This window comes from Sceloporus occidentalis, unplaced genomic scaffold (genome assembly GCF_023333645.1).
Source record: "Sceloporus occidentalis isolate IW3139 unplaced genomic scaffold, rSceOcc1.0.p SCAF_5, whole genome shotgun sequence".
In the NCBI taxonomy this organism is placed as follows: domain Eukaryota; kingdom Metazoa; phylum Chordata; class Lepidosauria; order Squamata; family Phrynosomatidae; genus Sceloporus; species Sceloporus occidentalis.
The window spans coordinates 128,028,598-128,056,280 of NW_028316985.1; the positions used below are offsets into that span (position 1 = coordinate 128,028,598).

A 27,683-nucleotide genomic window follows, 5' to 3' on the forward strand; every position below is an offset into this window, starting at 1 on the left:
CTGCACAGAAAATGCTGTTTTCTGAGCAAAAAACCCCCCAAGTCTATGAATGTTTTGCACAGAATAAGACCTGAACTGCAAAGATTCTAATCAGTCCAGGATACTTCTCATTAGGGTTTCCCAACACTGGGAAATATATATTTGGTAATTTTTAAATTTTTTTTTAAAAAATACTCTTTCCATCCCTATTTTGATTATAACTCAAATGTCTACCACATTCTCCAATCCTTTCAAAGGGTCCAAAATTGGGAATAGTTTTTGAAAACTATGTAGTTTTCAAACTTTCTCAAAGCGGAAAGAAAATTGCAGAAATTTTTTCTTGCCTCCTTTAAAAACAAACTTAGACCTTGTCTGCTTGAGCCAAAAATGCCCATTCCCTCCTCCTTTCTGGCACTGTCCTCTTTGGATACTGCATTTCTCAAAACCAGGTTCTGCTGTGGGCAGTATGGACCATGCCCAGCATGTCCTGCACCAAATCTAGGGCATAACAAGTTTACAACAGAGTGTGTGTGTGTGTGTGTGTGTGTGTGTGTGAGAGAGAGAGAGAGAGAGAGAGAGAGAGAGAGAGAGAGAGAGAGAGAGAAACCATCAACTGTTACTCTGGAGCCCTCTATTCCCATGCTACTGTGACTCAGGAGTGCCACTGGGCCACCTGGCATGCCTGCCACAGATCATCCATTCTGAGGTCAGAATGAGGTGCCCAGAGATGGCCACATCTGCAGTGGTGGCAGATACATTGGGAAACCCATTGGACTAAGGTAATTGAGGGCAAAAACAGGGCAACTACTCTGGACTGCTCCTGTAGTATCCTGCTCAGTGTAGACAAGACCCAAGTGAAGGATTATACCCCTAGCAATGATGATGGTTTTGCCTGTAACACAGACTTGATACCATCTATAACAGTTTGCAGGAGAGAGAATGCAGATACAAGGCTTTAGCCTTGCAGTTCCCTACTAGCTGGGAGAGTTCAGTTCCCATGTGTTTTCCTTCATCTACAGCCTAATGAAAGAGCAGAAGGACATGCATCTTTTTGTCCTTTTTTAAAAAAAAAGGAAAAAAACAACATAAGTTCTTTTCTTTTTTTTACAATGTGAGGAAAACTGTGCCTTCACAGTTCAGAAGAGTAGAACAGCTGACCTCCTCTAAATCCAAGTTCATGAAAAGACTGAGTAACAGCATTGTTAGAAATTAGGGAGCATTGCATTTGATGGTGAAGTGAAGGGAGCTTAACTGACAGGACTTTATTTTAAAAGTTGTGATGCATTTACATTAAACTTTTGCATAGTTTCATTCATTTAATTTGGATTATAACTTTCTGGATCGTTGCTTTTATGGATACCTATCTATTGCCTAAAGCTCTTTGTATCCAGAAACCTTTCATTTTCACCATGGTTAGGACCATTAAAAAAATAGGGCTCATAGATTATGTCAGGAAAAACTCACTCCCCTAGGTCTCCCTGATAACATATAATTGGAATAATGTTGTGAGATTACATGCATATCTCTGTGCATAATCTCTGTGTATGGAAATCCTTTATTACACATACCTATATGATGGATGGAGTGGGATCAGCTCCTGGTGCTGTTCTCAATAACATGTATTATATACACATCCCCCTTAATATTTGCGTATTAAATTCAAATATCTGAAAGAGGAATCCTGCTGAGCCACACAGGTGCCATTTGCTGACAGCTCCATGATTGCTGGTAGTACAAAGAGGTACATGATCTGGGAAGAGGCAAGGGAGGCTTCAGATTCCAATTTGCCTAGGAAAATCTTCACAAAATTGTGTTTATTTATAGGATACAATGATAGTGATCCAATTAATTTCCACAGTTTCTGATGATGTAAGAAGACCCTTTTTTGAATGGAAAAAAATGGTTGAAAATCTGGGTAGGTCATATTATCACAAATATGGGAAAAAGTCTACAAATGATCAGAAGAGAACAAGTATGCTAGAAAGATAAACTTTTCTTATTTGGTAATTAAGGGTAATAAAGGCAAAAAGAACAATACTCCAGAGCAACCTTTTCATTTTTACACAAAGAATGCTGACAGTTAAGGGCAGAAAAGAGTTGTAATTTAAATTCACTTCTAACAAACTTTCTGTGAATATGCATCAGCAGCTGTCTTGATCAAGCAAGCATGCAAACATTGTTTCTGTGATGTTTTGTATGCTTCAGTCTCAGAAAATATCTAGCTTCTGTTCTACTGCTGAAGATGACAAGTTTCAAATTTCATGTCAGATGATATTGCCTTTCACTTCTGGATTGTTATTTTTAAAAACCCACTAAGATGAGTTCTTACCCTTTGTTCATAGTCTACACAGAACTAGATCTACACCATTTATTACAGTTATGATTATTCAGGCTTCCAGTAGCCTCCCAGCCTATGTCAACATAATTGAAAAAAGCAAGTGGTGATTTCCATTGTCCAGCAAATGCAGGTGATGAATGCTTAAGGCGGCCTGAAGCTGCTGGGAGAAAGGATAAAGAAAAGAATGCTCCTGCCAGAGGCCATTTTTGCGACCATGGTGGTGGCCCACTTTGAGAGTGGGCTGTGCAGTTTCTGCTGTCTTCAGCCAATCATGGCAGGAGCGACTTCTGTCCATTCCTTTATGGCTGTCTGTTTCACCCCTGAGCCTTTATGGATTTTCCAATGACACCTTTTTAAGGTTAGGATTAGATCAAGCAAAATCAATTGTAAGGCAAAGGATTCTAGATATTGAAGATCAGACAAAAATCACTACTTTTTCCAATTACATATTTGCAATCAAATGCGGGCTTGTAATCCAGCTACATATTTATATTATGTCACAGTGCCCAAATTAATGAACTTTCTCACTAGTTCAGTTCAATGTTCTCCCAATAGCAGTACTGGAAGGGAAATATGGGGAAATTCCCTATGAATTGTGATACTGGTGTTATAGAAACTACATCTAATTATTTTTGTATTGTCAAATTTATAAGGACATTCACCACCAGCTGATTACCTCCCTTTGAACTACATTTTCAGGACACAGATTTTTTTTTTATTTACTCTATCTGTTGGATAGTCATAACCAAATTGTTATATTTAAAGCAGAAAAAAATTGCTATATTGTGCATAAGATATGTCTTCAAATGGTTAATAATAATTGATGTTAGATGGCAGGGATTAACCTTGTTCCTTGTTTTAATAATTGTACTCATTATGTATACACTGGTCAATGGCCAAAATAAATTGTTGTTGTTGTTCCACTCTAGCTGGGATTGCCAACTGTATGTATGCCAAACTGGATTTAGACCAAAGGACTGCTTTAGAATCAAAATATTATTAAGTTTTATCAAGGATAATCAAAACACCACATGAATTCTAAAGCTATTCTTGGCACATGCATAAGCATTAAGTTAAATGTTTCTGTAAAAACAGAACTGAAGCCATTACGCACACATATGTCCATCAGCTAACAAAACAGCAGTCATGGCAAACTATACAGAAAACTGTGCTAAGATTCAGCATGACAGCTACTTACAAGCTATATTCCTCTTCTTCTCCTCCTCTTCCACTCCCCACCCATGCATGATCTTTAACCCAAAGAAGGCTGGAATTTAGTTTGGTTTAATGTGTTATTATTATTTCTCAGGCTGACCTACTTTACAGATTATTTTAAGCAACTACAACACTCTCAGAGGAACGAGAAGATACATATAAATATGTTTCCAGACTTAGAGGCTGTGCAGACTGCCCCTATGAGGCAACCTGCAGCTGCCTCCAGCTGCTTATGATTGGGGCCATACAACTGCACACTGTGGCCTTAACGTGGCATTTCCAGGGAGTAATAGCTGCAACTTTAAGGTGCTCCTTTGGCGCTGTGTCATGTGGATGAAGCGCCAGAGGAGCACTGTGAATCTGTGAATTGTGTGGAGCACCGCACGGTGTCATGCCTCCCTGGGAGCAGAGTCAGGATGTGTGGCATGAGGATGTCATGCCCCAGCTCTGCCCCCTTTATGGCAGGTGTGCACAGCCCCCTAGTTATACCGTTTCTTACCTTCTATATCAATGTATATACAGCAACAAATACAACTTCAATACTCTCTCTCTTAGATGGAACATAGGAACATTGTTTTGCAGTATCTGTGGTCCTTCCAAGAGACACAAATTCAGAAAATGGTGGTCAGGAGATACTATTTGATGTCCTGGTCTTTGTCTTGTGGACTTCCTTAGGGGCCTGTTCTCTCTCCCATGCTATTTACACTGAGAGAAGGTATATGGAGATTTGGGGATCCATGTTGCTAATATGCTACTGATACCCAACACTGTTTCTTCTTTGGCCCAGACTCTGAGATCCTCTGGTGAGGCCCTTCTCTCCATCTCAACACTATCACAAGTATGGTTGGTGGGAATGTGAGAGAGGGCTTTCTTGGTGGCTGCCCCTAGACTTGGGAACTCCCTGCCCAGGGAGATCAGAATGGCGCCCTCCTTGATGGCCTTCCGCCGGCAGGTGAAGACTTACCTGTTCACATAGGCTTTTAAGGAATTGTTATAAGGGCATGCTGGAATATTGTACTATTTCAAAAAAATTTGATATAGTTTATATATATATATATATATATATATATATATAATTTTATCTTTTAAAAATCTGTTTATTCTTTTAATAACTATCTGTTTTAATATTGTAATAATTTAATTCCTTTTTAATGTACTTCTTTGTTTTTAATTGTACTTTTTTAATGTTGTAGAGCCACTCTGAGTCAAGTTTTTGGGGAAAAGTGAGATACAAATAAAATATTATTATTATTATTATTATTATTATTATTATTATTTCATCTAAATCCAAGGAAACTTTTAGCATCTGTTTTTTTAGTAATAGATGACACAAACACGACCAATTGGAAGACTGATCCAGAGAAAACATGTATTTCTGGTCAGTGATGAAAGAAGGATTCTTCCTGTGCTAGATGGAGTTACAGCAGGTTCACAGTAGGGATGGAATGAATATTCAAAGGCTTGAGAGGAGGGGGAGGAAAGGGGGTCCAAGTGCCAAGAAATCCTGACAAGGAGAATCCTGGTCAAAGTCTTGGCCACAACAAGAAGTGCTGGCCCCAAGACCCTGCTTCCAAAAGATATACTGTAATTAAACCAGGGTCACCAAATATCCTCCTTTTCCAGGACATGTCTGACATTTCACTCTTCTGTCCAGAAGGAGTTCCAAAATGTTCATATTTTGTGCATGAATAACAAGAATGAATTTATATTTATATTATTGTTTTAGCCTTTATTTTGTAATGCCTATTTTTTTTAATGTCCTACATGGTATCTTGTCCTCTTTTGCAGTTAGGACATCTGGTCACTCTGAACTAAGGTATTCCTCACCTCTCACCCCTCAGTTCAGTTTTCCTGACCCTCATCTGGGATGGCTGTGTAGTGTTTGGATTAGGGAAGGGGAGAGCTGAATATAACTTGGCTAAGGAGTTTATCGCACTAGTGAGATTTTGTGGGGAAATTGGAATTAAACTAGATTTAAACCAAAGAAAACCTGTAAATAACACAAAGTTAATCCGAATGCAAAGTGGAGAAAGCCGGCAGCTTTTTATTTTTGGAACAATCCAAAAATAAAAAAACCTGCTGTTTTTCTCTGCTTTGCTTTTGGATTAACTACGTGTTATTTCACTTGGGAAGTCCCCTAGTGTGATAAACAGTCTGCCCCTGCTGCATATCAGCCGTGACTTGAAAAGCTTCTCCTAGGACCAGCAAGTAAGACTTGTTTACATAGCATGGGAGGTGTTTCTCAGAGGGGAGCAGCAAGTATGTTAGGAAATAGGCTTGAGGAAGAGTCTACAGGATGTAGGGGATCCTGGTGTGACAAACATAAACTACCACATCTGTCATGTGAACGGTAGGCAAAAAGCAGTGAAATTGAAGCATTGTTCAAAAGAGGAAAACTACTTTCCATTCAGTAACATTTCTGGGATGAAGTCAGGCCAGCAGGTTGGTTGTTCAAAATATACAAGTCATGAGTTGAGTAAAGCCAATGAGTTATTTATTGTAAAGCCAAATCCAAGTTGAGTCTCTGAATGACCTGAGTCTGACTTTAGTCTAAGTCAATTGACTTGAGTCTACCTTACTGCTAAAGACAATACACTGGAGAGTTTTCCATCTTCCCAGTTGCTTTCATGCATTCTAGAACTGCCAGATAACTAGACAGTAGTGGATTTCAGGCCAAAGTTTCAACAAACAGGCACAAAAAACAAGGAAAATATAGGAAATCCTCATGGGCACAAATCTTTAGTCTATATATAACAAGCTGAGACAGCTCATGTAGTTCTTCTTGGGCCTAAAGAAGCTATGCAGCATATTTGCTTTGGATATATGAATTTAAACAAATGCTTCCATTGAATCAAGCCATTTCATAGCTTTAATTAAGCTGTCCCATTTTTAAAAAAAGATCAATATTCAATAAGCTTGGTTCTTGCAACTGTTCAAACAGAGCTCAAGTGAAAGATGTATAGTAATGAAATACTGCTCTTTCCAATGTTCATTCTACGAATTAATTTTATACCTGAATCATTAGCCGTAATGCACCATAGTCTGATACTTTATAGAGCATATTATGTCAGTGTGTTACAAAATAGAGTAGCTGTATGGTATTCACAATGGTATACCTGAACATCTATTTGTTTTTAACTACTCACAGTAATACAGTTTTTTTCCAATAAATGTTTAAAGCATTCTGTAATCTCATGGCTTTCTGCACAGAGCAAATAAAATGGTCTCATCACATGTTGTCCAGACAACATATGGGATGAACTGGGCTGAATACAGGCCTTTTTATTGCCTCAGGGCTCAGGAGAGAAGTGATGATTTTTTCTGAATTTGAAAATCTGGATATTAGCTCATGTCTGGACTGCATTCCATAGTAATGTTGGTGTGGGGCCAGAAGAAGAAGGAGTATTTGGTGAGCAAGTCTGGTGTGCATAGCCATGTTTTTCTACAGCCAGGAGATCAGTAGTAAGTGTATGTCCAGCCAGGAGATCAGTGGTAAGGGATTAGATTGACCCACCCCTCCTTCTCCCCCCTACACCCAAGTGTCACATTTATTATTACTGATTTTCCTCCTCCTCCTCCTCTTCAATCCCACCATTTGTTTGTTTGTATGAAGATTTCACGAACTTCCTCCCCTTGAATCCTCCATACATACATTACAGATCTCCATGTGAGTGAACAAGTGAATGATTGAGGGTGGTCAGGGAAAGAAAAAACAGTAAAAATAAATATGACAGTCAAATGGAAGAGAGGGAAGAAGTGGTCCAATCCAACCCCTCAACACTGATCTCATAGCTGAACATTCTCATACATAAAAGAATAATGAAATATGATTTTATTTTTCTTTCATCATCATGTATGTGTGTATTTAGAATACCCTCACTCACTCAGACAGCAAATAAGGAAAGGGGACTTTATGGGGAGCATCCAATCAGAGTGGATCCAATAGGCTGACAGGCAAACAATAAAGGTCATTGGCTGATAGGTTGATGCAGGTCAGGAGGGGGGAAAGAAGCAAGTTCACCAGGGTGAAATATGTGGCCGGGATGTGCTGATGTCGCCACTCTGTATCTGGAAGTGTGTAGCCTTGATGGGGTCACTGTGGAGTCACTGCAGCCCTGAAAAATGCAAGGTGAGATCCTTTTTTTTTTTTTTTTTGTACATGTGGATGCATCTTGTTTATATGATGAAACTGTTAATGTATATTTAAGGTGAAAATGTTCAGATGTGGCAATGGTTGCTGAAGTCTAAGTTGGCTACAATGGCAGGCCAGAAGCCTGAGCCGCAGATGGGATGTTCAAGGTCAACAGAACAAGACAAATGTAAACATGATATGTTTTTTGTCTGTACAGGGATTGGTTCCTATGTTGCATGGCAACTTGTAAAAGGAGGCTGGACTAAGTAGTTACATCGTGGGAATGTTGTACATATGAGAAAAAAACACTGTTCTAATGGATTCTGGGAGTATGGAGTCTGAGAGAGTAAGAGGTTTTGTACAGTAGTAGTAACTAGCTCGTGTATTTAGAAACAAGAAATAAAAGCCCTCTAATGAGTGTATGTGCTGGACTGTGATTCATTATTTAAACAGCTGTTTCACTAGGCATTGTTTCCAGCAAGCTGCAAAGTCTGTTTTGGAGTTTTGCTTTAATCCTGAGTTGCAGAGGAGCCTGCATCTGCATCCAGTTGGCACCAGACTGGGACCATGGGCAAGAGACATCATCCAAAACATCAACAGATACATTTGTTAGTAAACAAGGATTACTACATTTTCTATGCCAGTACATACCATCTGATGTATCAATAGTGAATTGGCTAGTCAATTGCTTAGGAGGGATGTGAACATACCAGACAAATTAGTGCCATGCCCTGCTTCCACAAAATTGAAAATGGACTCAGAGACTGAAGCAGTAGACATGCTGAACCAGAGGAGGAGGAGATTCCAGAGACTCAAGTCTCAGATACAGAGCAATACCAGCTCTAACAGGGAATCCTGCCCAACTTACCCACCCATTATTTGAGTGGAGGCAACAAAGGGAGGGCTGTGTAACAATTTGTCTTTGGCTGGTTGCTGGACTGTGTTTAGGACAATTGGTTATTGTCCAGGATACATTCTAGTTTATTTAAAACAATTATTTTAAGGTAGGTATTAAATCACAATAGTTCAAATACAGCCTTTAATCTATATGAGATGGGACTTAAAATTTATTGAGGCATATGATATTTGCTCTAAAAGTTATATAGGAAAATGTGGGGTAAAGTCCCCAAATTAGGAAATCTGTTCTTACATCTGTAAGTCCATGGTCTGTGATAATCTGAGAAAAGAACCACTAGAATAAATGGAAACTTACTGTGAAAACATGTGCATATATGTTGTAGGTGATTAATACTTCAGTTGTAATTTTGATCATAATGGATCTTTCTTATGATCTTCTTTAAGATGTCCTAAAATCATAGTGGTAAGAAAGCATGCACATATCTTAAAACAAAGGCTATGTTACAATATTGGATTAAGGAGGGTTCTGTGTTAGTACAATTCAAATAATCTACTCTTCCATTAATAACTTACAACTCATATCTGTTTCTGAAGGTGTATCTACGCAAACAATCAGGTGGCAAGTGTTTTCCAGCTATTTAATCAGATAATCTGTGGTGAAAATATACCAATTATGCTAGAAAAAGTGGAATAAAGCATATTTATTTTTAAAACTATATTATTGAGCTGAGCCGAGATAATTTAAATGAAAGACATTGTTAGAAGTGTTCAGCCATTTGAAGAAAATAAGCACCTTTAAAGCCAAGGTTATTTGTCATTTGTTACTTGTCTGCTGCTCAGCAAGAGATTGATGTAAACTTCGTAACTACAGTACATTAGGATTTCATTTAGAATAACTATTATTGTGACTTGTTGTTTTAAAAGCATTTTGGTATGAGTCCATATGATAATTATACTACTAGTGCTTATATATTATGGCTGCACAGCAGGACCAACTTTGGGTGAACATGTTTGTAAATATACCCATAATGTTTGTGCTTCAAGGTTCAAATCCTGTAATTTTCTTAGTGATGTCTTTTATGCAAGTTTAGGGCAAATTATTTTTCCCATGCCTCAGTGTACACAGTCTCCTCCCCCTTAAATGCAGTTGAATGCATAGTTGGTTGACTCCTATTTAATGGGATGTTGTTTCTGTCTTGTAGACTCCCTTTTTTTGTATAATTGTAGACTAATTTCTGAAAATGTTGTAGAGAAAAAATGCTGTAGAGTTGCACCTTAGGAATATTTGGAAACTAGCAATGTAACCTGGCACTCCATCTCCTGTGGCCACAATTCCACATCTACTTTCAGCAATGAATAATAATGTCACACTTTCCTTTCAGTGACATGAAATGTAACAAAGACATCTGGGCTGCTATCTGTCACTCCTTGAGAAACAAATTCCACTGAATTTAGCAGAAATAATTGTTTTACTAGGGTCACAGCTCAAAAATGTTAGTTTTATGGATTAAACCCCCCCAGCAAACATGGTTCATAGTTGGAGAGTCAAAAAATCTATACCCCAAGTGGAGGGATTGAAATCAAGAGCTGCAGAAATAATCCAGTTTGATACCACTTTAACTGCCATGACTCAATGCTATGGAATTCTGGGAATTGTAGTTGTGGCATCAGAGCTCTCTGACAAAGAAGGCTAATTGACTCTCAAAATTACAGTAATCAGAATTTCATAGCATTGGACCATAACAGTTAAAGTGGTGTCAAAGTGAATTATTTCTACAGTGTGGAGGTATCAAGGAGGAAACATCTGCACTGTTATGCAATTGTGTTTGTGTGTGTAGTAGTGGTGGGGAGAGAATATGTATTTACATTAACAATAGGGTGATACGCAGCAGTTTTTTATTCCCCCTTTCCTTTTCTGTGAATAGAATGATAATGTAATAATAGTGTAACTGGAAACTGCCCATCTCCTTCCACTTACTTCTTCATGGCAATGAGTTGTGTATTGACCCTGAGGTCTGTGGGGAGGTGAATCCACTGTAGATTTTAATCCAAATTTTAAAGGAGCTATCCAAAGTGATGTACAGTGTGCCTGCGTTATATGCGAGCGCACTATACGTGGTGCTCAAGCTGCGGGGAGTGCATGGGGCGCAAGGGACGTTGCATCCCATTCAGATGAATGGGGTGCATGCGTGCCACTGCACCACCGCACACACATAGGAAGGAATTCGCCTTACACGGGGGGGGGGGGGGTCTGGAACGGATCCCCCACATAAAGCAAGGGTCCACTTTATATGTTTTGTGCTTGGAATTAAATCTAAAACTGAGAGTGGAGTTACTGGCATCACATTTACCATGCTGCCACTGCTCCCCACTGATATGGAAGAGGGAGCTGAATGTTTCGGGGTCAGTGGAGGAGTGAACCTTCTATCGGATTTAGATAGGAATCAAACCAGGAATGGATTCACTCTCACACTGACATTGGAGCTGCTAGCCACTTCTAATGGGAAACTGCCAAATAACTAGAAAATGTAGGAGCAATTTTGCTGAGCTGGATGTTAATAATCATTTCCCAAATCCAGAAAGTTGTTCCACATCAAGTATCTTTCTGGGGGCCATAAACAATGCATACCAGTCATCCACTATACTGGTTACTGGAAAAAGAAGAGGATGCTGTTGCATTCACATCACTGCATCTAAGTTTAATGTGCAATGGTTCTTTTTGAATCACTGCAGATATTGTAACCCCAATGAGACCATTTAGAAAAATGTCCTATTCCAATGTGCTGTCTGTGAATGGGAAGTTAAATTGAGTGAGGGGGCATTTCCCACCATCCCTAATCTGAACACACATGCTTAAAATCATGCTGAAAAAACACAGGGAAAATATGTGAAGTCTTAATACCTGACTCATTAATTGAATGCTTAGCATTATGTGGTGCAAGCAAATAATTCCAAAAGAAAGAAAATAAAGTCTGCATTATGCCACTGTTGCCGAGTGCAGTTGCTAAATATGTTTTCTATAATGAGCTGAAAGAGGAGGAGAAATTGTTCATTATTATTTCAGTGAAAGACAAACAGCTGGAAGTTAGATGAATTGCTAGCAATTTACTTTTTGGCATAGACTACATTGACAAATATTAAATTGGCAGCAGAAACTAATGTGTAACACAAAGAATGCAGTTTGATTTTTTTGGGGGGTGGGTGGGTGGGAATCCCATTAGTACTGTTCAAAATGTATTTCTGTGAAGTTCTGCCCAGAGAGATGGTGAGACATAGTCCCATAAATACTCCCAGTATTGGGGAAAGAAATCCATCTACGTATATGTGGCGTTCTTCCGACAGCCCCATCCCACTGATGGTGACATTTTATCTGTATTATGTAACATAGGAACATATCTTAACAAAAACTTAGAGTATTTAAGAAGAATCTCATTCTATAGGTTAATTTTTATTGTACAGTATCACTATTAATGTACTTTATGGAATGGTAACAATTCAACTTCAAGTAAGTACTTGCTTTATTAATATATGGATCTACCACACATCCCCAAATCTATTCTTTTAATTAAAACCAGGTATCACATCCAACCATTTCTTTTCCCCTATTATCTTTTATTAATTTAAAACATCCAACCATTCCCATAAATATTTTCTCAGACATATAATTAAATAAGGATTAAGAGATCATCAATGGCTTATTCTTTGGTGTATAAGTTAATACCTTCTCTTTACTTAACTGATATCGCTTCCCTTTCTCTGCTGATTCTTTTTAACACCTGCATAAAGACATGGCTTAACATAAAGAGCTCATTATTGCATCTTACATTTAACAAGATGAATCATTCAAAGTTATTTTTTTCCCTTAACATGTATGGAACATTAAGGAATCCATGCTTATTTATTAACTAACAAGATTCCAGCGCATAATCTTGAAAGAAATCCAAATTCTAATTTACATGGCAGCTGTATTTATGCTCCTTTGTTAGAAGAATTCTCAGTATTTAAATATTCAAGGGCAATATTCTCTATGAAAAAAAGTTAGTTTAGCCCCTGCTAGTTTCCCGAAATGTTGGTTTCTAAAATTCTTCACCACACTCACCTACTTATCTTGTACTTGATGCAATGTTATTCTGTATGGAAGCATGATTTAAATTTAATAACTATATTCCATGGAATGAAAGTTAAAAAGTTAGTCACACGCCTACCATAAAAGTATTCAATTTTTTAAAACCAATTTCAGTGGCTGTATAAGGATTCAGAATTAAGTCAGATGGGACCTTGAATTGCAACTTGAAGCTCTTAACTCCAGGCATGTGATGTGAAGCATGATTGCATAGAAGTGCATCCCACTGAGATCAATGGACCTAATTCCCTACTCAGTGCTTAGTAGAAGTGTTGCCAGAGAAAATCTAGAATCAAAATGCTGTATCACATGGGCTACTTGTGTCTTAACATTTTGAGTAGGTCTTTTTTGTATATCGAACAAGCAATCTTGTGCCATTTGTTTAAAACAAACTATTTAAATGATGTAATAGTTTGTAGTGACAAAACTCATTGTTGGTTTTGCTGTATTAGACTAACATGGCTATAAGTCTGGGAAGTATTGCTTAATTTAGTATTGATTTTCATTTGTTATTGTCATTTGTTTTCACTGCAAGATTTTGCTCCAGTGACAGAAATTAGTTGAATAATTACATTTCCCTTGATTCAGTAGGCTCAATAGATATTTTACAAACCCAAGAGATGTGAGTTCAATATTGTCTTTTGCTCGTGAGATTTAAATCTCCACTACTTTGTATCTTTCCAAGGTCTTGTCACCTCTATCCAGAAGAATACAATCCAGGGGTTTGTGTTCCCTGCTGCTCAGTTAAATGTAGCAAATAACAAGGTCTGCTTTGTCAGAAGAATTTCATAGATTCCTGCCACCAGGAGGATGTCCCCCTCAAATAGTAAAGGAAGACACAAGAGATATAATGAATCCCATGTTACAAAACATTGACATAGAAGACTCAGAATGTGATAGTAAAGGAAAGAATAGGGTAAATGCATAGGAATCTGTCAGCAGGTGATGAGACAATGCTATAATATTTCCTGCAACCTGCTGGTTTGGTGGCAGGACTACTATAACATGTGTTGCTAGCAAATACCACAGTTAAACAGGAAGATACAAAATCTAAGCTTGTCACAGATGTTGATTTAGATGGAACACCTTTTAAAAAACAACAAGCAAAGGATACTAGCACTAGAGTCAAACCACATATTATTTTAACAATATAACTAGAAGGTCTCCCCCTGCCTACCTTGAATTAAGCAAGGCAGATGTGATTTGATGCATATATCTGGTCCTATGTCTGCAATCTGAGTTGCCAAAAAGTGATCAATGGAAATAGATGGATCCTTTTTGTCAATGCAAACTGTACATGCAGAACCTCTGAGATCACAACTGTGGTGGGAACAATGCCTTCCAACACTCCATGTGGAACAACCTGAACATATCTCATTCTACCTCAAACGATCTCAAATATGTTCCTTGAAATGGTGTTTCCTCAACCCATTAGTCAGACAATTGTCTCAGAGGCTGAGTTGATAGAATCAGAAAATTTGCCACTCCACCTTTTCCTGTTGGAAAGACCCAATTGCTGCTGCTCTGCAGTGTTCTGCAGGGAGACATCAGCTTTCAGCTGCCTTCATCTCCTCTTTTCACAGGTGGTATGTGCTGCCAGCACATTTACCATGCACATTTGGGAGGCATGTAGATGACTACCTGGATGCCAATGATATGCCCTCTATCATGTGGGTGCTATTGTCCTGCTCAGACAATGAGTGAATGGAAGATGAAGGCTGAATGTACACCACAGAAATAATGCAGTTTGACACCACTTTAACTGTCATGGCTCAGTGCTATGGGATTCTAGGATTTGTAGTTTGGGAAGATATTTGGTTTTCTCTGTCAGAGAGCACTCTGATACCACAACAAACTACAGATCCCTGGATTTTTTGGAATGGAGGCATGACAGTTAAAGTGATTTGAAGCTGCGTTAATTTTGCAGTGCAGATCCCACCATGGGCACAAATATAATCACTTCTTGAATAGGGTGGGTAAGCCCTGCACTGAGAGAAAAACAGGATATAAAATAAATAAATAAATTTTAATTAATTGATTTTAATATTTTTATTAGTTGATTAATTAGGTACATTACTTTTGACCTTGCATTTGATTGTATTGGTTGTCTTTAATGCCATTTCAGGATTTAAAATTAATAAACAATAAATAAAGTCTGCACTGCATTTTATAATGTGCACTTCCACAATGTGACATACATTCAGGTGACCCCTAAATGTCCTTCATATTCTGTATTCTGCCACAACAATCAGTTAAATATGTCTGGATGGGGGCAAAGGACTGCTATATAGCTGCATCACAAATGGAGTTTCCTCTTTCCTTGATACCCATTCCTTTTTAAAAACATTTTTCTAAAAAAAAAACCTAACAATGCTAAATTTACTGCAAAGGAAGATGCCTTTCATAGAAGGCTAAAGGATTTCCTTGAAGTACCTCCTGTTTCAGCTCAACATTAGTTTTAAATAATGCTTCTTTTCATTGCAAGATTACTTATTTATCAAAGCACATTCCAACCAGCTGGGTCACAAATAAGAAATCAAAGATCTATAAGTAAATAAGATAATTGCATTGTTTGTTGGGACAGAAATCATGATGGCTGTAGAGAGGTTTTATTTCTTATGTGACAATCTAATTATCTTCACATCTCCCTATAAATAAAACTGTTTTAACTTTAATTGATTCTTCAACTATGCCATAGTTATCTGTGACGATAATCATTTGTACTGATATATTTATTTGTATGTAGTTGAAACATGAATATGAATATTAAAGTATATAGTATAGTATATAGTACTTTAAAATAAATTTATACTGTGCACATCTTTCTTTTTTGTCACAAGATCAAAGTACTGAACTCTTACTGCTTGATGAGTTACAATTTTAAATTTTCTATTTTTGACATTACATCTCCCTTTAGAAGGAAGAGATGTTCTACCATTACAATTTCATCTTACCATCTTTGAAAATATTCAAAGCATTTTCAAGGCCCTAGAAGAAGAAAAACGGGCCTCTACATTTTCCTGAATGTACACAGCACTGCAATATAGAAAGAATGCATTCATCCTCAGAAAAATGTTATATAATAGATAAGGGAAGTGGCTCAATATTTGCTAGCCATATGCAGTTTCCATTTTGGGTGCTCATCCATACATCTTTGAGGTCATGCTGTCACTTTTCATCATCGTTTATGTGGTACAAATATATCTGTGTGTATGTATAAAATAAAGCAGACTATTTTATTTGTGTCATTTTACTGGGCCAATACCAAATCACATACAGATCACAACTTTCCCAAGGAAGCCTTGAAAGAGGTCAAGTTGATTTTTTCTTGGCAACATTATCAAACTCTGCAGCACTTTGTGATGACTCACAGTTTTCTTAAAGATGCTTTGGACATAAATATAATAGTTGGGTAACTTAACTGAGGGTCTTTCAACAAAATTGTAGTGAGATTTGTATGACTATGCACATGTAAGCAATAACCTTGCTCATATTACATTTTTCATTGTCTGAACTTAACCCATTGCATCTATTTGGGTGTGCTTCTCTGATGTGGACCTCCATTCCTTGGTTAGATGGATTTCTGTCTACATCCCTTGGAATGAACAGAATACAAAGAGACAATTCTCCTGTTCAGTCAAGCAGAGGTAGCCTTAACTCTTTGCAAGTGCAGTTTCACCAAAAAACCCAACCTAGCCTCTCAAAAGATATTTGAGGTAAACAAAGAGCATATGAAAAATCAATGGTGCAAGGGAATGCCTGCTCTCAAAAGACACTTGGGGAAACTTTACATGCCCCCCTCCCATGGCCAGAGGGGACTGTCACAGAGACCTAGTAATATACTGAATTCTTTTATACCATACATCAGTGGCACTCAAGCTTTTTACCCTTGGAACCCCCCTTTACATTTATATAGTTGGCTCTCCTTATGCACAAATTTTTTATTTATGGATTTGAGCATATGCGGCTTGAATACATTCCCAAAAAAATATAAATTCCAAATTGCAAACCTTGATTTTCCATTTTATATATGGGACACCATTTTGCTTTGCCATTATATTTAATGGAACTTGAGCATCCACGGATTTTGTTATTCACGAGGGGTCCTGGAACCAAACCTCAGCAGATAACAAGGACCCACTGTATGTGGATATCACAAACACCCCTCATTGTAGTGCATGAATAAATATTTTATTTAGTGTGCCTATTTTCATTTGCACATTCATGTATATTCATATTTTAACATTTTATAAGGAAATTAACATTGGTTTTTTGTGGGTTTTTCAGGCTATGTGACCATGTTCTAGAAGATTTTCTTCCTGGCGTTTCACCAGCATCTGTGGCTGGCATCTTCAGAAATTAACATTGTTTAAATTAGAACAGTTTTATTTAAGTAAATTCAATATTTAACTCATAGCTTGTAAATTTTTCACATTAAACCATTTGGGAGGAGGAAGAGGAAAAGGATCATCATCATCATCATCATCATCATCATCATCATCATCATCGCCTCCAAGTTTTGCACCCTCCTTAAGCAATTCTCATTCCTTCCCAGGGATCCCACCCCACCATTTGAGAACCACTGCCTTACACACAGTTCTCTCTATATTATGTTCTGTATTGGCATTGGTTGTTTCTAAGTGCTCAAGTGTCACATAACTGTTATCTCTAATTAACACCACATCATGTAACTATCATCTCTAGTTAACATCTAACTACTAGTTTCTGGTCATTACAGAAAATTATATTTACATGTTTACTATATCTACTCCAGGACTGATTGATCTTTGTTTCATATTTATAAAAAATAAGATGTTTTTCACATTTGGGGGGGGGGGGAGTATCTTACTACCTCATGACTATTGTTAGGAATTGCAGTATTAAAGATTTGTGGACAGGTATGGTAGGGTAACATGGGAAGTATTTGTGATGTTTTATAGTATGGTTTTGAATTCACAATGCATTTTGTCCCATATAATACTCTTGACTATGCACTTTGTCCTAACTGTAAGGAGAGAGAAATAAAATGGGATTACTGTGTGAGAGAAAAAAAATGGGTGAAAACACAGGCCAGTTATTTTTACAAAGCAATGTCTACCGTTCGTACAAACTCTGGGTTTGTGTATAACTGACTAGTAGTGAAGAGAGGCAATCAGATGCAAAAGGAGTCTGAGAAGAGGACAGCATGCCAGACTGACTGAGAAAACAAACAATTTCCACTTGACAGTAACTGATATCTCACTTGTTAAAACAAGGTGTGATAGAGGGAGCCAAACTCATTCTTCTTTGTTGCTTCCATCTCCCCTGTCAAGAAATATGTGCCTTCCAGATACAAATATGTGCACTCCAGATACAGACATTCTTGGGGAGAATGTGCACATCTGTATTGCATACATTAAATGGAAGAACTTGTATTCTGTCCATCTTATGTTACATCCAAGGAAGATCTAAAGTGTAACTACAGGAATATAGCAAGGGGTTAGACAGACATCACGTCAAGATAGTAAAGATGTTTTGATGTACAAGAAGGGAACTCAAGAGGCAGGGGACATATGAAACAATAAACAAGAGTGCTTGATCTAGTTAAATATGAGAGGTTTTTTTTTAAGTCACTTTAATTACTTGGATTTTCTTCTCAGATTGTCATGGAGTACACTCTACCCAATCCAAATGGATATGGGATGGAATTTGTGGTACAACACATCAAGAAAGTTGTAACTCTATAGAAATAGGCAGATTTCTAAACAATGTGCATTCTGTGAAGAATTTTTAAAAAGTATGTGTTTAAAAAATTTCAAACTAATGTGAGTATCTCCAGCTGCTCATGTTGACAGTGTGTCTCTTTCTCATTTTTAACTGCTCTTTTTCTCTAACTCTTTCTCTTGCCTTTGTGGCCAACTTTGGCATGAGACAGTCACCGATGCCTCCCAACCCATTCCAATGCTCAAACGGCTCAAAGCCTTAATTCCTGTTACGCTGAACAGTGCTGAATTGTAGCTATAGCTGTTACAAGGGAAAAGTAACCAGCTAACAAGAGAACTGTATATAAATAATGCATTATTTCATGATCTGGAAAAAGCACAGGAAAAAGAAACAGCACTATTAGACACATGAAGGACAAATGCACAGTATAGTTCTGCTGCATAAAAAGCATATTCCACTTTTTTTTGACAACTCTCATTCATTTTGAACCAAAACACACTGCAGAAATAATCCAATTTGACAGCACTTTAACTGCCCTAGGTAAGTGCTAGCAAATTCTGGGAACTTTTGTAGCACCAGAGATCTCTGACAGAGAAGGCTAAACATCTCACAAAACTACAGTTCCCAGAAGTCCTTAGCATTGAGCTGGGGGCAGTTAAAGTGGTGTCAAACTGAATTATTTTGGCAGTGTATTTTGGCCCCTTGACATGGGAAAACTACTTTCAATTTTATTTCACAGAAGTACTCATTAGTGAATTTCTGGTGAGATTTTGTTGACAACTTCCATATTATTTGCCCTGTGAAACTTCCACATTAAGGTATGAATCCTTAAAAAAAACTGCATGGAAATTCACATTCAATTTTACATTTAAATAATATTTTGAAAACATTTTCTTTCACATGTTAAGCTGTTTGAGTCAATAAGTGTAGTGAGAGATTATTACAAAAAATGTGGCAACTAAGGCCTAGAACAGATGGGCAGGAAAAAGCAGTTCGATCCTGCTTTTTCCCAAAGTGTGTCAAGACCCTGCTGCCTTGCATGGCTCACTCACAAGGCAGGCTAAATGTGGCCCAACCACGCAGTGTGGTGTCAAGCCATGCTGCTCGGGATTTTTTTCTTGTCTCCCCACCATACATGCACACTTGTACAAACACACCACCGGCGACCCTCCAAGTACCTCCCACATTCACCAGATGCCATCCCATTGGATGGCCACCCCTTTGAATGGCAACATAGTTGCATGTGCGATGCTCTGCGCATATAGGACATCAGAGCATTGGTGTGTGAATGATACATTGGCAAAGTTCAATCATGGACATATGCCCCCTTCACCCCATGCCCCTGTTGAATATTTGTGTATGTTGTAATTAAATCTATTGGAGTTGGCATACTTTCATTTCTTAGCTTTGCTAGAGCATTTATATGCAGCTGCAAAGATGTGCAGTGCATCTTTTGCACTAATCTGGCCCATCCCTGATTGTGTTTGCTCCAGTTTTTAGCCCTGGAGCATGGCTTCGGTTTGGTTTCTTCCCACTTTGGAGCCATGCATCATCTAAATGCTCCACCTTCAAAGTGGTTGGAAAAAACTTTATTTTGCTCATCCATTTCAGCCTTAAGTTAAAAGCATATGCTCTGGAGTTGCAGAGCAACTTATTACATACTGGAATTAACTAAGAATGATTTATTCCATTTTCAAACTCCTATGCTTGGGAATTCCATTGTGCTAAGTACTGATAATGGAATAAGAAGAGCTGTCCAGACACTGTGCAGCTGTCCAGACACTGTTGTATAGCAGACTATATTGTAGCAAAAAACAGACATCTTTTCCAGCACAACCTTCGAATGTGAAAGATAGAAGATAAAGCACTTTGCATTAAAATCAAGTACAGTGTGCCCATTTCATATGCGGGTTGGGCATGCCATACGTGGTGTTCAGCTTATGCTGAAAGCTGTGCACTGGAAAAGCAATGGTGCCCACGCCTGTGGTCCTGTGCCACATGCACAAGCCCCATTATTTTCTATGGGGCTCGAGCATATGTAGTATTTCTCTTACATGGGAGGTGGGCGGAAGGGTTCCCTGCATAAGGTAGGGCTCACTGTAATATGTTATATAATAAACATCTTATATAATAAAATCAGATCAGGTATCTTTTATGTAGAAAATAACACAGGCTTGTCAGAGATACTTCTCACAGAGACATGCATCTGAGATTACTGATGTTCTCAGACCTAATAAACTCCCACATCACATATGAATCTTTTTCTGTGAATGCACTTGGGACCAGAATAGTTCATGCTATTTAAATATAAAACATGTGGGAATCAAAGAGCTCAGTATGAATGCCAAATGCATGCCAGCATATTTTTGAGGCCTTCAGGTGTTTAAAATGCTACGTTTTGTCAATTGCAGTTCATGTGTTAGTACCCCAGAGAAGAGCACTTTGCCCTTTAGGGATGTTCCTTCAAAGGCTGCAATGAGCAGAGCTAAAGAGCAAGCTTAAGAATCTGGGTGTGCAAGCAGAATTCTGAATATGGTTCTTTCAGGTTCTAGTAATATAAGCTTTCAGGTTCTGAAATATAAGCTTCTGTTTTCACCAGACTGAAAACTCAAACAGAATCCTTCTTAGTTGTTGAAGTCATAATCATGGTAATTATATTTATGTTCATGTACATCCTGCTCTCCTTTTTCAGCAAACTTTTTTACTTTTTGTGCCTTCATCCAATGCCTTATAACCACTCGGCTACACGTTAGCAAAAAGCAAAATCACAAGTCATACAAACTATGATAGTTTAGCCACACCTTTCATTTTTTTTCCTTATAAACTTTGCTATATACATAAGATTGCTGGTCTTTTTGTGCTTCCCTAAAGTTATGCCCCATATTAGGAACTTGGTTTATTACACTCAGCCAAACTCAGGAGTAATCTATGTGTACTTCCCTGTTGCCTCCATAAAAGCAATCCTAAATTGTCAGTAAATGTACCAGTGGTCCTGTAGATGTTCCTACTGCTTCATTTGATATGGGCAATTCTCCCTGCCTACAGCCCTTCCTCCCATGGTCCTTGAAAACCTGTTCAGATGACCTGGAAAAAAAAAATCTAGAGCAATCCTAGATATCAGAGCCTGTTTCCTTTTCTCTCAGTCTCAGGATAAGGAAAAGAATCTCAGGGCAAGAGCAACGTCCTGACAATAAAGGACACCCCCCCCCCCCATGTATTGTTGGCCCTTGCTGACTCAGTCCTTTTTGCAGATGCTGCTATAGACTCTACAGAAAACTCATTTGCCTGCTTTGTGTGACTCTTGCTTGTTTTTTATTTGAATCGTGTGTTGATGCTTTATCAATATGCTTCATGACATCAATTGTGACATCCCCATAGACTATCCTTATGTCTCAGGTTTTTACTATGTAACCTCAGGGCCTGAGATGCTCCTGACCTGGAAGCTCTATGTGGAACAGGTTTTCACTACCACAGAGAGGGCTGCCACAGGAGACAGAAAGGTCCTGATTCCACTGGCATTACATACAAAGTACACCACTGGATAAAGGAAGCAAAACTTTGGTGACTGTTCAAGGCCTCAGGAAAAATCTGCTTCTGTTTCTGCAACAGTATACAGCTGGTCAAGTTTTATAAAGAGAACTCTTCATATGACAATGCTAGCTTTTAAAACCAACAAACCTATTTGATACAATGCCAAAAGTACATGATACACTGGAGGTAGAATGCCAGATCAAAATGTGGAAAAAAAATACATACAAAGAGAGAGGTAACGTAGATTGACACAAGAGTTGAGAAGTACTTTTTTCCTCAGTACCCACATTCCATTTTTCAGTTCCCAAATCTGTCTGAACTAAAACTAGAGTAATTTAGGACTGGGCAAACATTTTACTACTCATTCTGGCATATTATGGGCACACAAAAATTGAAACAAAAACAGCAGGAAACTGTACAGCATTAGTCAAGCCAAGGCCATCATAAACGGAGAAAAATAAATTAATTCCAAGCACTGGAGACAGGATTAGAATAAAGAGGAGCAGAAAATAAAAACCTCCAATTTGAATTTCACAATCCAATAAACTGCAGACATTTAAACATTTACAACAATAAAATAAAGAGTAATTTCTCATTGTAAAATATGTTATTCCAGTTGGCAAGAAAAAAAATCAGAGAAGAAATATAAATAGCTATTACATTCAGCTCTGATATCCTTACTAATAACATCCAGAAAATAAGTATTTTCATGCACAAGAGGTCAAAAGGGGAGGGAGAAGTAATGTAACAGTTATGGATCTGTATTAGCACTTTCGTTATTCTCATGCTTATCCCTCCCCTTCAGAACACAGCAGAAGCCTTTTGCTGATTTTGGAAATATGGATTTTGGAATTACAACTGCCTCAGCTCCCTTCCTAGCATAGTCACTGGCTTGGTATCAAGTCACAAATATCTCCAAAGTAATTGCGTGAGAAATTGGTTTCTACCTAATGTTTTGGCACTCCAAATCTAATTTCTCCCAATGTTAAAAGTAGGTGTTCAGGATTTCCGAATATATGCCGGAAATGGTGTTTGGCTGTAAATACTACATACAACCTAAGGTTGGTCTGTAGGTGTGTCTGTCTCCCTCCCTCCCTCCCTCCCTCTGTGGGAGAGAAATAATGCACAGAAACTATTTCATGTAAAATGCCATTATAACCAGAAAGGGGAGGGAGGCAATTGTTTTTACAGCTTATACTCAGAAAATAGTTAGACAGATTACCTTATATACTCATGTGTAAGTCGAGGGTAGTTTTTGGGGCCAAAATCATGGATTTTGGAATAATGTGTGGATAGGTTGAGGGTCAAACACTGGGGCATGTTACAAAAGAACTAAAGGGGGAAACAAAGCACCACTTCCCTCCCTACATCTCCCTCTCTGGACATTTCCCAGGGTCACAGTCTCGGCATGAAAAATGGGGAAACAAGCCTGGGCACTCTCTCTCTCTGCCCTTCACCACCAGAATTTTCAGGCTCATAGCTTGCAAAACTGGACACAACCCCCCCCCCCTCTCTCTCTCTCTTTTCACCCCAGGGTTTCCAGACTCAAGGCTTACAAAGCAGGGTATAAGCCTGGGCATATTCTCTCTCTGTGGAGTTTATCGTACTGGCCCTGAAATGGGCCCAGTGCGTTCTAAAAGTGTGTGTGCGTGGACGCACACAGAACAGGATGGGGCCAAGAATCCCATTTTATCACATGCTGGAACGCCGCCTTTGCCGCCGGGCATTCCAGTTGCGTCCTCGTTCCGTCCCAGAGGGCACCATTTCTGAGAACGCTTTAGAACAGTTTAGAACACACTGGGCCCGTTTCAGGGCCAGTACGATAAACTCCTGTGTGTCCCTTGCCTCAGCAGCTGTTTGTTAGCTCTGGCTTTGAGGTAAGGCTGAGGGATTATTATTGTTGTTGTTGTTGTTGTTTATGTTTATAGCACTGTAAATGTACAGAGAGAGAGAGAGAGAGATAACAGAGAGAGAGAGAGAGAGAGACAACAGGGACTAAACTGGGGAGCTGTTTAAAGATCCCTGGCTACAGGGGAAGGTGGGCACTTCTTTTAGGAACTTTATAAGCAGTATTAACTTATTGCCCCATATATAAATGTATTTTGGAGTCCATTTTGGGGCATATATTTCTCAACTTATAGTCAAGTATCAGAAACTTGGTAATGTAGGAAAGGTCATTTGAGAACAGTCTGTGCCATTTCTGAGGTAGGAAGGATAAGAAATGTCTTATTTATTGCACTGAAAAGTTTGATGTGTTGCCTGCATCAGCTTGACAGTACTTGCCTAGTTTTACTTCACCCCCACATTTTGCAGGGTTATATTTGCCAGCCAGGTTCTGGATTGGTACTGTTTATTTTGTGAAAATTTGTTGCATGAGATCAGGGAGAAGTATATCATGGGTCCTAGTACCAAATGTTATTCAAAATAGGGGTTTTTTTGGGGGGTAATATTTTATACTATAAATATTTTTATATAACTCATATATTCCTGATCATACTTAGTAAGATTTTTTGTTGTCTGTGCAAAAAAATTACAGTGGGACCTTAAAGGTCCCTTTCAACTCTATTTTGATAGTACTGGTTGCCAGCGGGGTATTAGTGTCAGCTGCTATTTCCCAGCATTTTGGAGTTTGAATGAATATAAAATGCCTTTGATGGAACAAATAAATTAAAACTTTTTTTCTAAATGCTATGACAGTATGATTCAAGACTGTTGTACATGTTTTACACATGTATGGTAGAAATCACAGGGCAGAAAATATAATGGCTACTTCATATTAAAAGTCTATAGTGTGATGCATGAAAGCTGGAATTATTATGCAGTTAATAAGAAAGGAAATACTGTAATTTTTCCTTACTTGTTGCTGCTCTTCCTGAGCCTCCAGATAGCCTTCTTTTGGTGAGGTTATTACTACTCCATTGATTTCTTTGTAGAAGTTTCCCTTGAAACCAATAAACACTTCTGCTTAAAATCAATGATGCACCTCTTATCAATGATATTCTAGCAGCATCTGTTTCACTGTAAATAATTGTAGTCTCTCTTTTTGGCTTAGTCAATACTGTATCTTATTTTAGCAACCACAGAACTAATTGTATTAATATATTTATTTTACTGCGAAACTTTGAATCCATTTCATCCCAAAGTTGCTATCTAAATGCAGGATAAATAGTCAACGTTATATTTCTATGAGCATTTCCCTACATACTTTTAAACAGAAATTAATTATTTCCTGGGGAGAGGAAGAACAAAGACTACAAGGCATTTATTCAGTGCATTTTAAAGTAAAAATATATATGGTATAATGAAACCAACATGCCACCCCATCTTATCAGTTAATGACCTTAAAAACTAAGCCACTAAAGTTCTGAAGAAAAATAATTTTAAAGTGATATGGCAAGATAGACCATAGCAAGCTAGCCATAGCAGCTTTTGAAAATGTATTCAAATAACTATGGCCACAAACATGAGACATTATCCTTTTAAAACAAGTAATAGCAAAAACAAACACTTACTGTTATTTTCTTGTAGCAGAATACATATTCACAAAGCCTGTCTGAAGTTATTGCCTGTTAAAAAGTCACAAAACATGAATACATTAATTCAAAATACAATAAACTCTGAATTATTAGCCACAGCAAATAAGAAGGCTTTCATGTCCATAAATAAGAAATGTAACAACAATAATATCGCCATTTTCGTTTCGTTTCATGAAGAACAACAAAAGCAGAGCAAGTGGAAATTATGTCTTAATACCAAGAGTGCCTTAGTAAGAGCTAAGAAATGCCACCTGGGGAATTTGGACAAATTCAGGTTAATATACAAATAGGGGATGAGGAACACAGGCAATGGGGGACTAGAATCAACTCTTTCTACATTTTAATTGCAAATCTGGAATGCTTCACTGTCTTTTCGGTTCATCTCACTGTACAGTCTTTTGACTTGTAGACTAAAAATTGTGTTTACAATAAGTATAATCCTAGCCTTAAAGGAGACTCAGAGATTTGGAGGTGAAATGAGTAGAATTGACCAAAACATCTGAGACCTTTACTTCTTTTTCTTGCTCTCGTAGGGCACATCTACACTGACAAGAAAATCCAGATTACCTTTGGGTTACCCTGATCCACAGTGATCATGAGCTTGTCTACATACACTGAAGCAAGTTCAGGAGAACAGTCCACACAATTCTCTCTTTCAAACTCTTTCTCCCCATCCAATACATCACAGGGCCATGACAACTCTTTTTTTTCTTTGTCACCCATGCATGCAAATATACAAATTTCTGAACTCCTTCCTCCTGCCTCACACCAATGTTGCTATATATTACAGTCCACAGACACTGACAGATATCCAGATTTTCCACTTAAAACTGGGGTAAATTCCCACTTTTCTTTCTCCAGATTAAAGCCCTGAGACAATAAAAAGGCCTAGGTTTGACCCCAATTATCCTGTATATCATTTGGACAGGTCACTGTGAAAACTAGATGAATAAAACCATTTTATTTGGCCAGTGTAGACATGCACTCAGTAAAAGGGAAAATATAACAACAATAGTATATGCTTCCCCCCCCCCCTTTTACTACACCCTACTACTTATTTGGGGCTTGGGTTCTGGTTGGCATTTTCCTCCCATAATACCTCAGAATAGTGATAATATCCTGGGATACTGGGGTGAAATGCAAAATAGTGGAGAAGCTGCTACATGGTTGCAGCTGCTGTAATTGCTGCCATAAGCCTTAGGAGAAAAGACAGAAGGTTTGCTACTATCACTGTAGTTGGTAATGGCAAACCTAGTCTCTGTGAAATTGTTGGATAATTTCTCCTTTGCAAAATCACTTTCTTATTACTTTCCCCAGCAGCAAGATGGAAGATTTCTGTAAATCATTTATCGCAACATCAGAAATCAGATTTACACCTGAAGTGCATATATTTGCATTTTCTCCAATAGTAAAGTGAGTAAAACCCTTCAAGACAGAGTTTATAATATATTAATTATTTTTGGTATCCACTCTCCCCTTCAACCTACCCACCCAAACCTACCCCCTAGATAGGATGATATTTGAACAGACGCATCACAGTTTGACACATCATTGATGCAGCAGTTTGATTGATATATCTGATATATATTCTAAATTATATTTATAGCCCACCCCATATCTACAGATAGTACTTCAAATTATGCTTGGAACAGATTAGCAGCTAGTGATGAAATTGTATGCACCATATAGTCAGTCCTTGTTCTGCAGCTGCAGCTCTTTGGACTAGCTAAAGTTTCCAAATATGCTTCAAAGGAAATCCCCATAGAGTGAATTACAGTAATCCAAATGGGAGGTAACTAAAACATCTGTCACTGTAGTCAAGCCAGATGTTAATAAACTGACACAATTGGAGCAGTAGATCTAATTATACAAACAGACTCTTGGCCACCACCAAAAACTGAGTGTCCGTGTCAAGACTGAGTCCAGAAATACACCCAAACTTTGAATCCTAATGAAATTCCATCTAGGATAGGTTCCATTCTTAATCCCTGATCTGCCTTGCAGTTGACCAGGAACACATCTGTCTTGTTTGGTTCAGCTTTAATTTGTTCATGCTCATCTAGTCTGACAAGCACTGTTTCAGGTCTGAAACAGTTTCCATGGATTAAAGTGGAAAGGGAAAGTAAGTGTTGAGTGTCATCTGCATACTGATGGCACCAACTGCCAGACACCCTCATCCAGCAATTTCATGCATATGTTGAGAAGCAGAGGCACAAAAACAGAATCACCCCATAGTTCAATGCTCAACATGCATTCCCCAGGACTACT

General features: G+C 38.1%; 1 long non-coding RNA gene across 1 annotated transcript in view; it reads right to left on the reverse strand.

Annotated features, from left to right (window-relative positions):
- Window positions 1–25,442, reverse strand: part of LOC149312814 (uncharacterized) — a 235,483-nt gene extending 210,041 nt beyond the window's left edge. Inside the window, exons 1-2 of the long non-coding RNA XR_016281438.1 lie at window positions 25,392–25,442; window positions 24,737–24,820 (exon numbers count right to left, since the gene is read on the reverse strand). This is a non-coding gene — a long non-coding RNA (uncharacterized LOC149312814). The remainder of the gene's footprint in view (window positions 1–24,736; window positions 24,821–25,391) is intronic.
- Between the last annotated feature and the right edge of the window lie 2,241 nt (window positions 25,443–27,683).